The following is a 14,437-nucleotide window of genomic DNA, read 5'->3' on the forward strand; positions in this document are numbered from 1 at the left end:
TTATTTAAAGTACATTATAATAAATACCTTGCTTGTTACATATACGTGCAACATTTTGGCTGTACATAAGTTATAAATGTTTGCTAGATTATGTTCATTACCTGTCTAACGATGTATGTTTATGCTGAAATAAAAACATCTATCGCTTGTCATTATGTGTAGTGAGACGGCACTTAAAATGGTTGACTCCTTTATCAGTGCCCTTACTACTGAACTAGGGAGCTGACTGAGACACACCATTGGAAATACCCCACATCTTTGAATGTAATTCAGCACAATCTCAACAGATAGCTAGTTCTCCATGAACACGATTGAGGGCCCCTAGTGTTGTGGATGTATTGGTGTCACTTATATTGTGTACTGAAGGTGTGGGCCTTTATGCAGATCATGTCTTGTTGTCAGAGACTCTACTTTGGACCTTCTATCCTCCTTATTTTTAATTTAAGAGTCGGTGCAGCCATTTGTAACTTGAATGTGCAAGGTTTCTGGTGTCATCTGCTTAGAGTTATTTTAGCTGCAAACAGCCATTATGCTTGCTTGAAAGTGGTACTTGTTGTCATATATCAGTGAATTATTCTTATTATATCATCTTATGATTAATATTATTTATTTATCATACCCTCCCATCAAAACCTCTTGGCAGCTCAAAAAGTGTTTTGTTGTTACTTTTCACTTTAGGACAGAAAAGGCTCATAGACACGCTCACACACTCAAGCGCCAATACAGTAATGGAGTGTAATGGTGTGTGTCTGCAGGATATCGGCCCTTCAGATTCCATTAAGTGAGAATGTGCTGATATCAGATAGCAGGGGCTGATGGGATATGTGGGCGTGGCAAATGCTAGCATTCATCAAAGCACACTCATGTTGTTCAGCTTAAAATATAATTAATGTTAAAGGTTGGTAATTGATTTATGGCTATGTAATGGCTGATCTGAGGATGCTTTTTCCATAGTGCCAGAGCTCCTGTGCAGTGCAGGGATGCATTAAAACACAGCTGTTGTCTGGAGAGCTCTTCATTAGCCTCAAGCACATTTTAATTTCAGACTTGACCACGCTCTACCGTACAGCATATAACGCTTATGCCTTCACAACTGAAACTTGGTTAATGTGTGTTTGAGGAGTAATTATAAAAGAGCCAAGAGTGTGATGACCAATGAATTGATCATCGCAAGCGTTACTTCAGGTTTCATACTGAGCATGACATTGTGAGGTTTTTCTTTTAAATTCAGGTCAGTTACACTTAAGCACTCTTAGACAGTAATCTCTTTGCAAACAGACTCTTTGGATATATATTTATATGCACGGTTGTTGAGTTTTACAGGTGTTGGTGCCGTTAATGAGACTGGACCGGAGTGTGTTTTGCAGTATCATCTTCTCCGACATCCATAAAACCAAGAAATAGATGATGATGATGATGATGTCACTATATCTGGAACTTGTTTATGAAGAATGAACCCAGCTATTAATTACTCTAGGGTGAATGGGCTGTAGGCACACCAGATGGCAGACTATTCAAATATAATGTTCAGTCTAAAAGCAGGTGTTAATATTCATGCCTCTGCATATTTCACCCAGACGTGTTAGTTTAATTATGAGCCATTATTGCAGTTAAAGGGTCTTCTAAACCACGCTCTCCTCCTAGTTTCCTTGCCACATCACACACTCACAATCACAGTGCGCTCCATAATTACGGCAAGATTATTCTCATTAACGTCCAACGGTGCTTATGCCATGCCCTGTTACGGTATCCAGCCTCATGTGAGACTCCTTACATCTTCCAGCAATGCACATTTCATCCGTAGGTCATAATTACTAACTCAGTGTGACAGAAAAAAACAAAAGGCTTGTTTTTTTCAAAGCGCTTGCATAAGGTTAGAAAGATGGAATGATGGATCGGTTCTGCTTTGCTCTGTCTAGGCATCATCGCCATGAGACTTTGTGACTCACAGTTGAAAAGCACATCGGTCACTACAGAATAATCTATCATCTGTTGCAGTCTGCTGCACGCATTAAGATTTGTACCTTTCTTGTTTCGCACAGCTGTGTTTTTATCTCTGATCTAACTGGACCAGACTCAAAAACAGCCAGGACAGGTCCCCTGTTCCCCAACGCCGGTCACCATCATCAGTCCTGGAGCCTCGAAGTGGCCCATAATCTAGAGCTGCGTCCAAATTCGTGTTCTTTTACAGTGCAGTATGTACTTAATCCAGTGAAGCACTTTTCAACCATTGATGAATTTAATCACGGCTCCTCAGCTGGAATGACCAAAGTTTTGCAGACTTCAGAATCCCAGCAGATGCAGTATGCTATGAGTATCGTTTCCCTGTGTATCAAGAATATTGAGTATTTGGAATCCTACTCATTTGACATACTCCATTTTGCATACTGTGTATCAGGAAAGTATGCAAAATCTGACGCAGGGCAGGAGTCTTTAACATCATTTACTTGCATTGCTCAGAGTTTGCTCTTCAAGAGAGGCACACTTGTAGTAAAAGCACAAGAGAAGTCAAGAAGATCAAAGAAATTGATCAAAGATAATAGTGACCTGTGGAACTAGATCATCCGCACTGCATTGCAGAGGGTTTAGATCTGAGATTACGGCTCAGAGTTGCCTTTCAAGGAACTGTTTTGTAGTCATGCTTTGACACTGAAACAATGCAGAACATCTTTCCTAGTTTGGATATTATCTGATTTAGTGAGGTGCTGAAGAACCCACAGAGCTTGTTGGCTCATCTTTAACACCCTGGGCATGATTCTGTCTAAGTAGGTGTTTAACGACAGAGAACAGAGGGAGATAGAGGAAGTAGAGGAAGCAGAAGTGAGTGGCAAAAGGATGTTAGCGAAAGAGCATTGCTGGATACCCAAATCTGTTGAAGAACAGAGTATTCTCATTAACACTCATTAACAAGCACCACAAAGTTATAAATTGGTTTGTAGCCGGTAATGATCCTAATTTTACATTGTTCTCCTGGTGTTTGCACTCCCAGCTGATCCCAGAAGTGTTTCATTGTACTGAAGCTCTTTATCTCCACCTGTAGTATCTGTTTATCCTCCCTCTTTAGACCTGAAAACCTCCTCTTCCTCCAGCAGGTCTTTTAGGCCCACAGCTTGATGGGAAAAGAACACACACACACACACACACACACACACACACACAAACACACACACACACACACACACACACACACAATTGAGAAAAGGCCTATAAGAATTTCGAAGAAAATAAACAAGTGTCAGGGAAATTAACCAATATAATGGAAGATAAAGAAGACGTGGAGGAGGATTGAGGGGCTGGAAGAAAGTCAGAGAGAAAGACAAGGGATTGTCAGACTAGAATGTTTTGTGCTTGTTTCCATACCAGTCATTCATAGCTGGAAAGGCTGTCCATGTCCTTAAGACATACACAATTATCATGCAGCTGAAGTATAGCTTCAAAACTAACAGCTCAAGAGACCTTGCAGCAGTTATACAGACACTTTATACAAATTCTTTTCCCAGAAAACTTTCATGCAGTTTCAACATGTTTGAAGAAGTTGAGCTGCGATGATCAGAGGCCTACAATGTGAATCACAGCTCTTGGAAGTCTGACAGACAGCCATAAAGCTTCAGCCATCAGCTGCATTCAGCTCTACATCGTATCTCATGGTTATTCAAGCTCACTCAGTCACCAGAGCTTGGTCTCTATGCATATATTCTTCTACCCCAGTCATTATTTCAGATAATTCTCATTGTCCACCAGTACCTAAGCACAACTTCAGACATACTGTAATTGGGTCACGGTGAAACTTCTCCACCACACAACCAGAGACCCAGCTGCTTGAACACATCAATATGATTACGGCAATATGAGGTAGGCTGATCTCTTGGGGACTGGAACCTTTTGCAGGATCGATAAAGCAGTCTGACCTGAGCTATATGTTTACATAAGGATTTATACTCTTGCCTCAACCACTCATAAATCTTGAATATAAGCCTGTATGCCCCTGAAAGCACAACGACTGAGCAGTCCTACTATTTTTACTCCCCGTGCTTTCCTTACTCAGCTTATGTGCCGACATCAAAGCTACAGACCTGCAGACCTGTTCTGCAGTCTCTGTCTTTATTCTGGTAACATTCTCATTCGGCATGAACATCCCACTGACGTATTATGTGGTATATAAGACATTTCACAAAAGCTCACCTTCACACCTGCAATCTATTAATGCTTTTTGCTCTGAGGGCATAACAAAAGAACAAAAGATCTTTCGGTTCTATCACCCCAACCATCTGCCCATCAGGAACTGAAGGTGAGAGAGAGAGACAGGAGGGGCAGTGCCAGTAGCAGACCATCTGAAGTTTCCTGATATTGTATAGCAAATTGCATACTTAATGTGATGTGTGTAAAATCTATCAAAAAATATTTTTTGCAGTTTCATCATGCTGTTGGCACAGAAGTGACGTATTTTACTTTTAACTACATTTCATTATCTAATGATGGAGTACTGCATTTTCCCTAACTACTGAAGCACGCTGTTTAATAAGTAGAAACGAAGTGCATTAACAGGTGTCAGATCCACAAGTATTGATCAATAGAAACAGTCAGACCGATATTTCTAGGAATCAAAAATAGTGTAAAAATACTGCCAAACAACATGTTAAGGACATACCTGTAAATGTTAATACAGAACTATAGAAAGAGTTAGTGTGTACACTAGATAAATGCATGGTTTACAATCATTCTAATATGTTGTTTTGATGCTCAAGAAACTATTATTATTATTAATGTTGTAATAGATGTGCTGCTTTTTTTTTACAGTGCTACTTTCCATACTCTCATTACCATCTTCTTCATGTGATAAGTGAAATCTGATGTACTGTAATGTAACCGACTACCACAGCAAGCTTAACCATGTGTTATTTATTTTCCGTACCTTTCCGAATTTGGATTCAGGCTTCGGGCACATCCCTCAGAGTAAATCACTTTTTGGGTGAACTATCCCTTTAATCCTGTCTATTAATGCCTGCAACCCATATTAAGCTTCGTAAACTCCTTTTGACGAATTTGCTGCATTGTCAGGTTAAGCTGCGTGTTCACTGGATAGGACAGTCTTTGTAATCCCACTTGTGTGCGTGTGTGTGTGTGGCAGTTGGCCAGGTTGGCCGGGCATCTGTAACAGCCCTATAAGGAGGTGTGTCATGGCCGTCGATGAAGTGGAGAGAAGCCTTGAACAGCAGATGTTGCTGCTGTATTCAATCGAGAGAAAGAGGATGACAGAATGCAACAGAACAGAAGGGCACATGCACCAGGAAACAAGGACACAACAGTGACACAAGTGTGAGGTGAAACAGGTTCTTAAAGGACACGCTCGATCCTTGTAGTCCATCAAATATGGTGTTTAGACCTGCGCCTTGTGCATTTGTATAGCAAGAGCTGTTGACTGGCTGTGCATCTGTTGTAACAGGATGAAATCCAAACTGCAGTGGAGGGTTGGACTGCATCAAGAGTCTCACATATAGAAACCTCATCATCATCATCCTCAAACATCAGTGCGGCGGAGAGGCATGACAGACTTGCGCTGCAGCTCTAGTCTCTGATATGAGAGAACTGCTTCTGACAGCTCCACCTGCTTCCCAGCACCTAGCAACACACACAAGACTGTCTGTATCTATGTCTATACGTCTTCATTCAGGTATAGATTCGAAACTTTGTTAGTTGCTCACGCCCCACAGCTTGTGTATTATTAAATGTCTTCAAAAAATAAAACAAATGGAATGGTGTGAATTAAATCGGTATCATTCCATATTGTAATACATTCCCTGGTGCAGTTTAGATGACAGGGTGCAGTTTAGATGACAGGGTGCATTAATTTTTTAGAAATAAAATTAATGAAACAATGAGAATTAAATTGTTATTGTTCTATGTCGTTAGGCACTCCCGAGTCCGATTTAGATGGCAGGATATGTTATAGTAATGAAGAGACAGGAGATAACAAATGTGTGAGTGCCCACCAGAAAGATAATCACCTTGCACAACTATTTTCTACCGTGGCTGACATGCAACCAGAGGACTGACATACAGTGAGGAAAATAAGTATTTGAACACCCTGCTATTTTGCAAGTTCTCCCACTTAGAAATCATGGAGGGGTCTGAAATTGTCATCGTAGGTGCATGTCCATTGTGAGAGACATAATCTAAAAAAATAAATCCAGAAATCACAATGTATGATTTTTTTAAACTATTTATTTGTATGATACAGCTGCAAATAAGTATTTGAACACCTGAGAAAATCAATGTTAATATTTGGTACAGTAGCCTTTGTTTGCAATTACAGAGGTCAAACGTTTCCTGTAGTTTTTCACCAGGTTTGCACACACTGCAGGAGGGATTTTGGCCCACTCCTCCACACAGATCTTCTCTAGATCAGTCAGGTTTCTGGGCTGTCGCTGAGAAACACAGAGTTTGAGCTCCCTCCAAAGATTCTCTATTGGGTTTAGGTCTGGAGACTGGCTAGGCCACGCCAGAACCTTGATATGCTTCTTACAGAGCCACTCCTTGGTTATCCTGGCTGTGTGCTTCGGGTCATTGTCATGTTGGAAGACCCAGCCTCGACCCATCTTCAATGCTCTAACTGAGGGAAGGAGGTTGCTCCCCAAAATCTCGCAATACATGGCCCCGGTCATCCTCTCCTTAATACAGTGCAGAAAAACACCCCCAAAGCATGATGCTACCACCCCCATGCTTCACAGTAGGGATGGTGTTCTTGGGATGGTACTCATCATTCTTCTTCCTCCAAACACGTTTAGTGGAATTATGACCAAAAAGTTCTATTTTGGTCTCATCTGACCACATGACTTTCTCCCATGACTCCTCTGGATCATCCAAATGGTCATTGGCAAACTTAAGACGGGCCTTGACATGTGCTGGTTTAAGCAGGGGAACCTTCCGTGCCATGCATGATTTCAAACCATGACGTCTTAGTGTATTACCAACAGTAACCTTGGAAACGGTGGTCCCAGCTCTTTTCAGGTCATTGACCAGCTCCTCCCGTGTAGTTCTGGGCTGATTTCTCACCTTTCTTAGGATCATTGAGACCCCACGAGGTGAGATCTTGCATGGAGCCCCAGTCCGAGGGAGATTGACAGTCATGTTTAGCTTCTTCCATTTTCTAATGATTGCTCCAACAGTGGACCTTTTTTCACCAAGCTGCTTGGCAATTTCCCCGTAGCCCTTTCCAGCCTTGTGGAGGTGTACAATTTTGTCTCTATAGTGTCTTTGGACAGCTCTTTGGTCTTGGCCATGTTAGTAGTTGGATTCTTACTGATTGTATGGGGTGGACAGGTGTCTTTATGCAGCTAACGACCTCAAACAGGTGCATCTAATTTAGGATAATAAATGGAGTGGAGGTGGACATTTTAAAGGCAGACTAACAGGTATTTGAGGGTCAGAATTCTAGCTGATAGACAGGTGTTCAAATACTTATTTGCAGCTGTATCATACAAATAAATATTTAAAAAATCATATATTGTGATTTCTGGATTTTTTTTTTTAGATTATGTCTCTCACAGTGGACATGCACCTACGATGACACTTTCAGACCCCTCCATGATTTCCAAGTGGGAGAACTTGCAAAATAGCAGGGTGTTCAAATACTTATTTTCCTCACTGTATAAAGGACCACCACCAACATTGCATAAATAATACATTGACTCAAAAAACGCTTTAATTGTCACTGGTGGGTGCAATTGGTGGAAACAGACACCTGGACCTGTGTGAAATTAATGTACTCTATTGATGCATTATTCATGGGCAACACTGTTCTCTTGACGCATGTGTCTTGCTGGTGCTCATGGCCAATGCCAGAGAATTAAAGATTAATGTGAGTTCCTCGTTTCCTCTCGCTCATGGACGATTAACTACAATAGAATCATAGTCGTGGTATTTTCATTTCCCTTTAGTTCCTTTTCCTTTGGCAGTCACTTACCATGTCAGCTGGAACTTTTTAACCAACTTGCGTAAAAGCTGCAGAAACACAGAATCCTGTCAGAGATTTTATGAGATAGTCTAGCATAGCCAAACTTTTGACTATTTGTATGAAGTCTTGTACATTATTCTAGCCAAGACCCTTCCACTTACAAAGTGTCTGATGGACATGAGCAACCAATCACATTTTTTTTACTTGCTGTCTAATGCACTTTTAAAAGTAAAGTTTCTTTATTATCATTGATGGTTCCATGCAATAACTGTTGATATTCATGGAACAGATTCAGATGATTAAAATGTTCTTCACAATTAAAAAAAAAAGGTTATTTTAGGATGTGTTCACACTTGGCAGGTATGGTTAGATTAAAATGAACTCTGATGCAATTGCTCTGTTAGTACGGTTCATTTGAATAAGTGTGAACGCTGCTATCTGAACCCTGGTGTGCACCAAACAAGCGGGCCGAGACCACAGAAAAGGTGGGTTTTGGTCCACTTCCAAATGAACTCTGGTTTCAAATGAACTCAACTGAAATATGAACGCAACACGGACCAAAGACATCTAAACAAACCACAAATACCCTAAAAAGGACAGAATGCTGAAGCATACCCATTTTTCTTATCATAAGAGCTATGCTGCTCATTACAATACAGGCGTCAGAGATGCCAAAAAAATTGGTGAACCTGTATTAAGAATTTTCGACATGATCTCATTCGTAATCATATGTAGCCGACCGTACATAAAGTGTGGTTCTAACTCATGTAAGTTTCTTTTCATTTGCATGTTTGCAATGAAATTAATTATAAACTCTATGTATTCATAATCTATTTAACATATTTACCTAATTTGACACTGTTATGGTTTCATTCTGTTCTGAGTAACTCGCTGTGAAGGATTCCATCACTTTACCCAAGCAGACACTTTAAAATATTTAGATGAATGCAAAATCTGTCATCATTTAATTATTGCTTTGATATATTTCAATATTATTTCATATTGCTATATTACTTTGTACCTCCCAGAAGTTGCGTAGCACCAGCCAATCAGATTCATTCAGGCAATTCTTGCTATTTTGTGTGCAGCATGCATCAGATGGTTAGTAAATGGACTGTGTGCCATCTGATATGTTTAGGATATTGTCTGTTTGTATTCTACAAGATCAATTTAGTATTGAATCTAATAATGCATTCTTCTCACTTCCTGTTATAGCAAAGAAAACGTCAAAAAGCTGGATAGCATGAAGGCACTGCAGAGAGGAACTTAAAAAACATGTTGTTACTCCATCAGAAGTTCTTTACCAATGCTCCAAAGGGAGATGGTGGAGCATCAGAAGGCATTAATTATCATGTTAAATATTCCTCACACTTAACATCCAAGGCAAGCTACTGAGTTCATCAAATTAATTTCCAACATTCAACACAGATAATTGGTACCATTCCATTTTGATTTCACCGCACCACAATTATTTTCTCACGAAGGGGTGTCCATAGATTTAGGGAGGCGTCTAGCTTAAAGAGAACTGGTAGTATCATTTTCTCTTAGATCAAACTGATCGATCTTACACACAGTTAACAGCCTTTCAAAGTGAAAGAATTTTGCGATTTGATTCTAAGCTGCACACTGTTAAAATCTGAATTTGAGCAGTCCACAAATAATTCATCAACTCATTTGTTCTTGCATGTCACATGACTTAACATCATGACACAAGCACCAATAGGGTCTGATGTTATTGACGGGTCGACAAATTTGATTTGGCCTTTTCATAATGATTTGATTTGACTTGACCACTTAAATTTCACTCTGTGATTGTACCACTTCAGAACAATTGCATTATACCACTGGAGTTAAACTTTTATTTACCTTTTATGTCCTTTTTGAAGCTTGAAACCATTGGACATAATTGACATTCACTCTATGGACAAAGACAGCTGAAACATATTTTTTGTTCTGCCAAAGAAAGGAAGTCATACAGGTTTTGAACAACTTGAGGGGAAGTAAATGATGAAAGAATGTACTTTTTTGGGGTGAACTGTTACCTTAAGTGTAAGTAGTGAAGATTATGATGAGCCACCTCCTGGTGGCTTGCGAAAATGTAGTGCAGGCATACTTTTACCTTAAAATAGAGATTTTTTACTCTCAAGGAAGGCTTTTTATTTTGGTTACGGGAGTTTACTTTAACTTTAGAAATACTCAATCAAACATTTTATTTTGAAGGCACAGTAGGTTTTACTCAGCTTGATGAGACCTGCAAGTTGAATTTTTGCATTTTAAAAACTGTGCGCTTTATATAGCCGCAGTACGGAAAAACTATTATTACAGACTTTCAATGCGAGTGTATAAAGAAGAGGAAGCAGCGAGAGAACAGACGGACTGCAGACTGCAAGTGCAAGAAAGCCTGGAGGAGAAGAAATTCCCAGCATGCCTCTTTCTCTGTCTATGCATGTGTGTGTTTTTTGGATCAGACTGTGATGGTAATCATAAACCCCATAGCATCACTAATTATAATTACTTACACCTCAATATCTGTTATGTCTGAAAGGGTGTGCAAGCATAAGTGAATCATATTTAGGTAACACATGATGTGTTGTGGACACTCCTGGGTGGATGTGCATGTGGCTCAGTGTTGAGGTTTTAATGAATGTTTAAAATACCCAAAATAGACTCATTGTAAAAACACGTATCTACCTATTTATTATTTTTTATTTTTTGCAAAACTCCAGAACCATACCTATACATAAAATTCACAGCTGAAATTAAAACTAGTGCCAATGAAGCACTGACAATTATTGAGCACTGAAAGCACTGATTTCAATTATGAGTGAGAGATTATTATTATCGCGCCTGGGGCAAAAACCAAGTAGATTGGAGGTGAAAGTGTCTCAGTCAGCTGACACTGCAATAAAGTAATACAAAAGTAACTCAAGAATGTACTTTGCTACATGTAATGTAATCAGTTCCTTTGAAATGTCAAGCAAATGTCGAGAAATGAATACAAAGTCAGCATTACATCTTCATATCACAGCTGCGTAAATAAATGATGCATCTGAACATTATGTGATTGTCATGTGGCGGGAAATGTGAACGCTTCATGTTCTCCTCCATACTGATGCACACACACACATATCCAGTCACTTTCAGCCCTGAGTGCAAAGGAGAAGCTAATCCAATCACCTCGGCTGAACTTTCTCATCTTCTGGCACTAAAGCGTGTTTCCTCCTCCCTTCTTTTGAACGTGCCTCAGCTATTAATACAACAAACGCACACACAGAAGACAGCGTGTGTGGTTCTATTGGTGCACTGTGTTGGCCGCTTCCTCACTAGGTCCACCCGGTCTGTGAGCGAGACCCTGACTCCCCTCGGTTAAGAACATCTGCCTGAGAGGGTCTAAATGAAGACAGGATGATTTAGAGCAGGAGAGAGAGAAAGATGTAGCCCATTAACCCTGCGGAGTGTGTGTTCAGACAGATTAAAAGAGAGAACAGAGGGGAGAGAGATGGAGAGAGAGAAAAAGGATGGTGTTGCTGTTGGTAGAGGAATTAGACTGAACTGACACTGTCTCTTGTCCCTGCAGTAAACACTTCACACTTGAACAATAAATAACACTTTTGTACCCACATCAGCCCTCTCCAGTGGACATTCACAATCCCTCTATACACACTGCCTGCATTTATGGGATACACTATGTTTTCGTGTTACTGTCATCGAGAGAGAACAAACACGGGATCTACCAGCCTTTTAAATTCACTGACATCTGCTTCCTTTGGAAACTAAGCACTTAACAATCACTCTAGAGGACCATTTACCATCTGGGAGTGGACAGTATTTTGGGTCAAGAATATGACTGGGACAAGAATGGTGTACATGGTCACAGTTCTGAAAATAAATAAATAAATAAATTAGGTAACACTTTAGTTTAGCGTCCAGTTCTCACTATTAGGTTGCACTTATTTTACAGTCCTGTTCCCCATGTAGCCTATACTTATTATAGTTACTACAATAATGTAATAACTGTACTAACACAAACCTACCCCTAAACCTAACCTTAACCCATGTAGTTACCTATATTACCCAGTACTTTCTTAGGTAAGTACACTGTGTATGTGCATGTACTGCAACCAAAATTAGTGTTGGTTTAACTTAAAAAAAAGTAATTAACTTGGTTGCCTTAAAAGTTTGAGTTCATTGAAGTTAAAATTAAAATTAATACAATGAAGGAAACTCAAAATATTACGTTATCTGGACCACATAAAGTATCTAAATTGATTTGTCAAAAGAAAAAATGTTATGATAACAAATCATGAAAATATACTTTTACAGTGCGCTTATACTATCTATTTGCTGTTCATTAGTACTTATAAAGAACATTTTAATACCTTATTCTGCATAACCATATTCTACATCCCTAAACTAAAGTGTGACCAAACTTTCAAGATGATCTTGACTAAAAGATATATTATCCGGTGTTATATCAGTGTCTGAGTCATGTAAACATTGTCAATCTTTATGTTTACTGTATATTTATTCAAAACTGAGGTAATGTGAGTTTTTACTCTTTTGTGTCTTTTCCATTTGCATTTGACTTTAGTGCTTTGCAATTATATTATTAGTTCGTTGTGAGCTTGGATTTTAGGCAAAAAAGAGTATTAAGTTACAGTTTTTAATAATCGGGAGGATCCATCTCTCAATACTTGAGTCACTTTTTCAAAACTCTTCAGTGAGCACAACAGCAGTTATTATCACAGCTTTGGGACAAAATGAATTCAATGACTACATCTTTCAGACGACCAGTATTATTTTCTCATTTAGACACAATCACCGCCAAAACTCTATTTACCTACAGGCCAATTTTCAAATTTACATAGGCTTTGCAAAACTGTTAAACTTAATTTCAAAACCTTACATAAACTGATAATACCAGTATTATTTATTTAGTTGCTAGTGTTTACCAAATGGACAAAGAAATACATTTTGAAAGGACTGCAAGCTGCAGTCGGGATGAAATATCATTGCAGTAGCCAATGTGAACGAGTGAGTCCAAACCTCATCAAAACAAGGTTTGTTGTTAGACACATGGAGGTACACACCCACTGATGCCAGGCCGACACTTTCTAATTAAACCTGCTGTGTGTCGTGCGGTGGAGATGAAAGAGCTCTTTTTTCCTTTTCTGTGGGATTCTCGTTCACAGTCTTCACATGCGTTGCAGCAAGGCCGGGCTAGAGTTGAAAAAGCTGTATGTCTACGATTGTGAATGTCGCTATGAGATAGTTGCTCACATCTGCATTATACTACAAACAAACAAAGGAACAAGCAGAGAAGAACAGAGCATCTCATTACACGGCTTTATGCTGGACGATATATTGCGCTGTGTAAATATATGTGCACGGTATGTGCTGAAACAGCCTTCATCTCTCTCCTGATATTACTCCTGTAACTACCATCAGAAGAGATGAAAAAGGAGAGAATTAGAGAGGTTGAGGAGGAGGAGGAGGGAGAGAGATAGAGGAAGAAAGAAAGCTTTTGAGAGAAAATAAATGGATTTGGACCCAACCCAAGATTAAACTTGTGCCTTAGTCCACACTGAAAAGAGGTGAGTGGACAGGAGAAAAGAGCTGTGGACACAGAGAGATAGAGTGGAGAAGCTATTCAAAGGCTTGCGGTCCATCTTTATTCAGATGGTGGTGATGACTGAATGGTGGTTTACTTTCATTTTTGTCTTTTATTCATGCTGACCATTGCTCTCCTTGTGTCTCCTTCTCTTTTTCCTTTTGTGCATGTGTGTTAGAAGCACGCTGTGAAGCATTTTTACCCATCAAATGACATCTGTAAGTTTTTCACACAGAGCGAAACCTCAGGCTCTAAAATGCATGTCCTTCAGCTATGTGAGTTTAAATGGCTGTAAATGCTTTCGTGTTTGACAGAGATATGAATTATTTCCCTGTTTGTATCAGGAAAAAAGAAAAGCAGAATCAAAGGAGGGTGGTTCTGGATAATTCAGCAGGAGCACACACTATGGAGGATATTCTCTAAGAATGAATAGCACCTGCTGATGGCATCGTTTATTTGCATGAGATGTCGCCTCATTCACTAAAGGAATTATGCAAATCAGGTAATGGCGCAAACGTGGCCACAAATTTAGTGCTAAATTGAATTTGCACAGTGCAATTCCTGGGCTAGTGGGTTGGTTTTGAGTGCTTGCTTGTGGAGGATGCAGTCGATTATCGCTATGTATACTTTACTGGGACTGTATATCATCTCTCCACTGCAATCCAAGCTCTTCAATCAGCTTTAAAATACAGATGGATGCTTGATTAAAAGATCCATCATTTCATCATCATTAGATTCATTTTTGATAACGTGAACAATAGAAAATGTACACCAAAAAATGTTTACACACAAAAAAACAGCACTTTTGGAGTGCCTCTATTATGCTTTTTTGGATATTACCTTTCATGCAGTGTGTAATATAGCTGTTTGTG

The sequence above is a fragment of the Abramis brama genome, assembly GCF_963993115.1.
Source record: "Abramis brama genome assembly, chromosome: 19".
NCBI lineage: Eukaryota > Metazoa > Chordata > Actinopteri > Cypriniformes > Leuciscidae > Abramis > Abramis brama.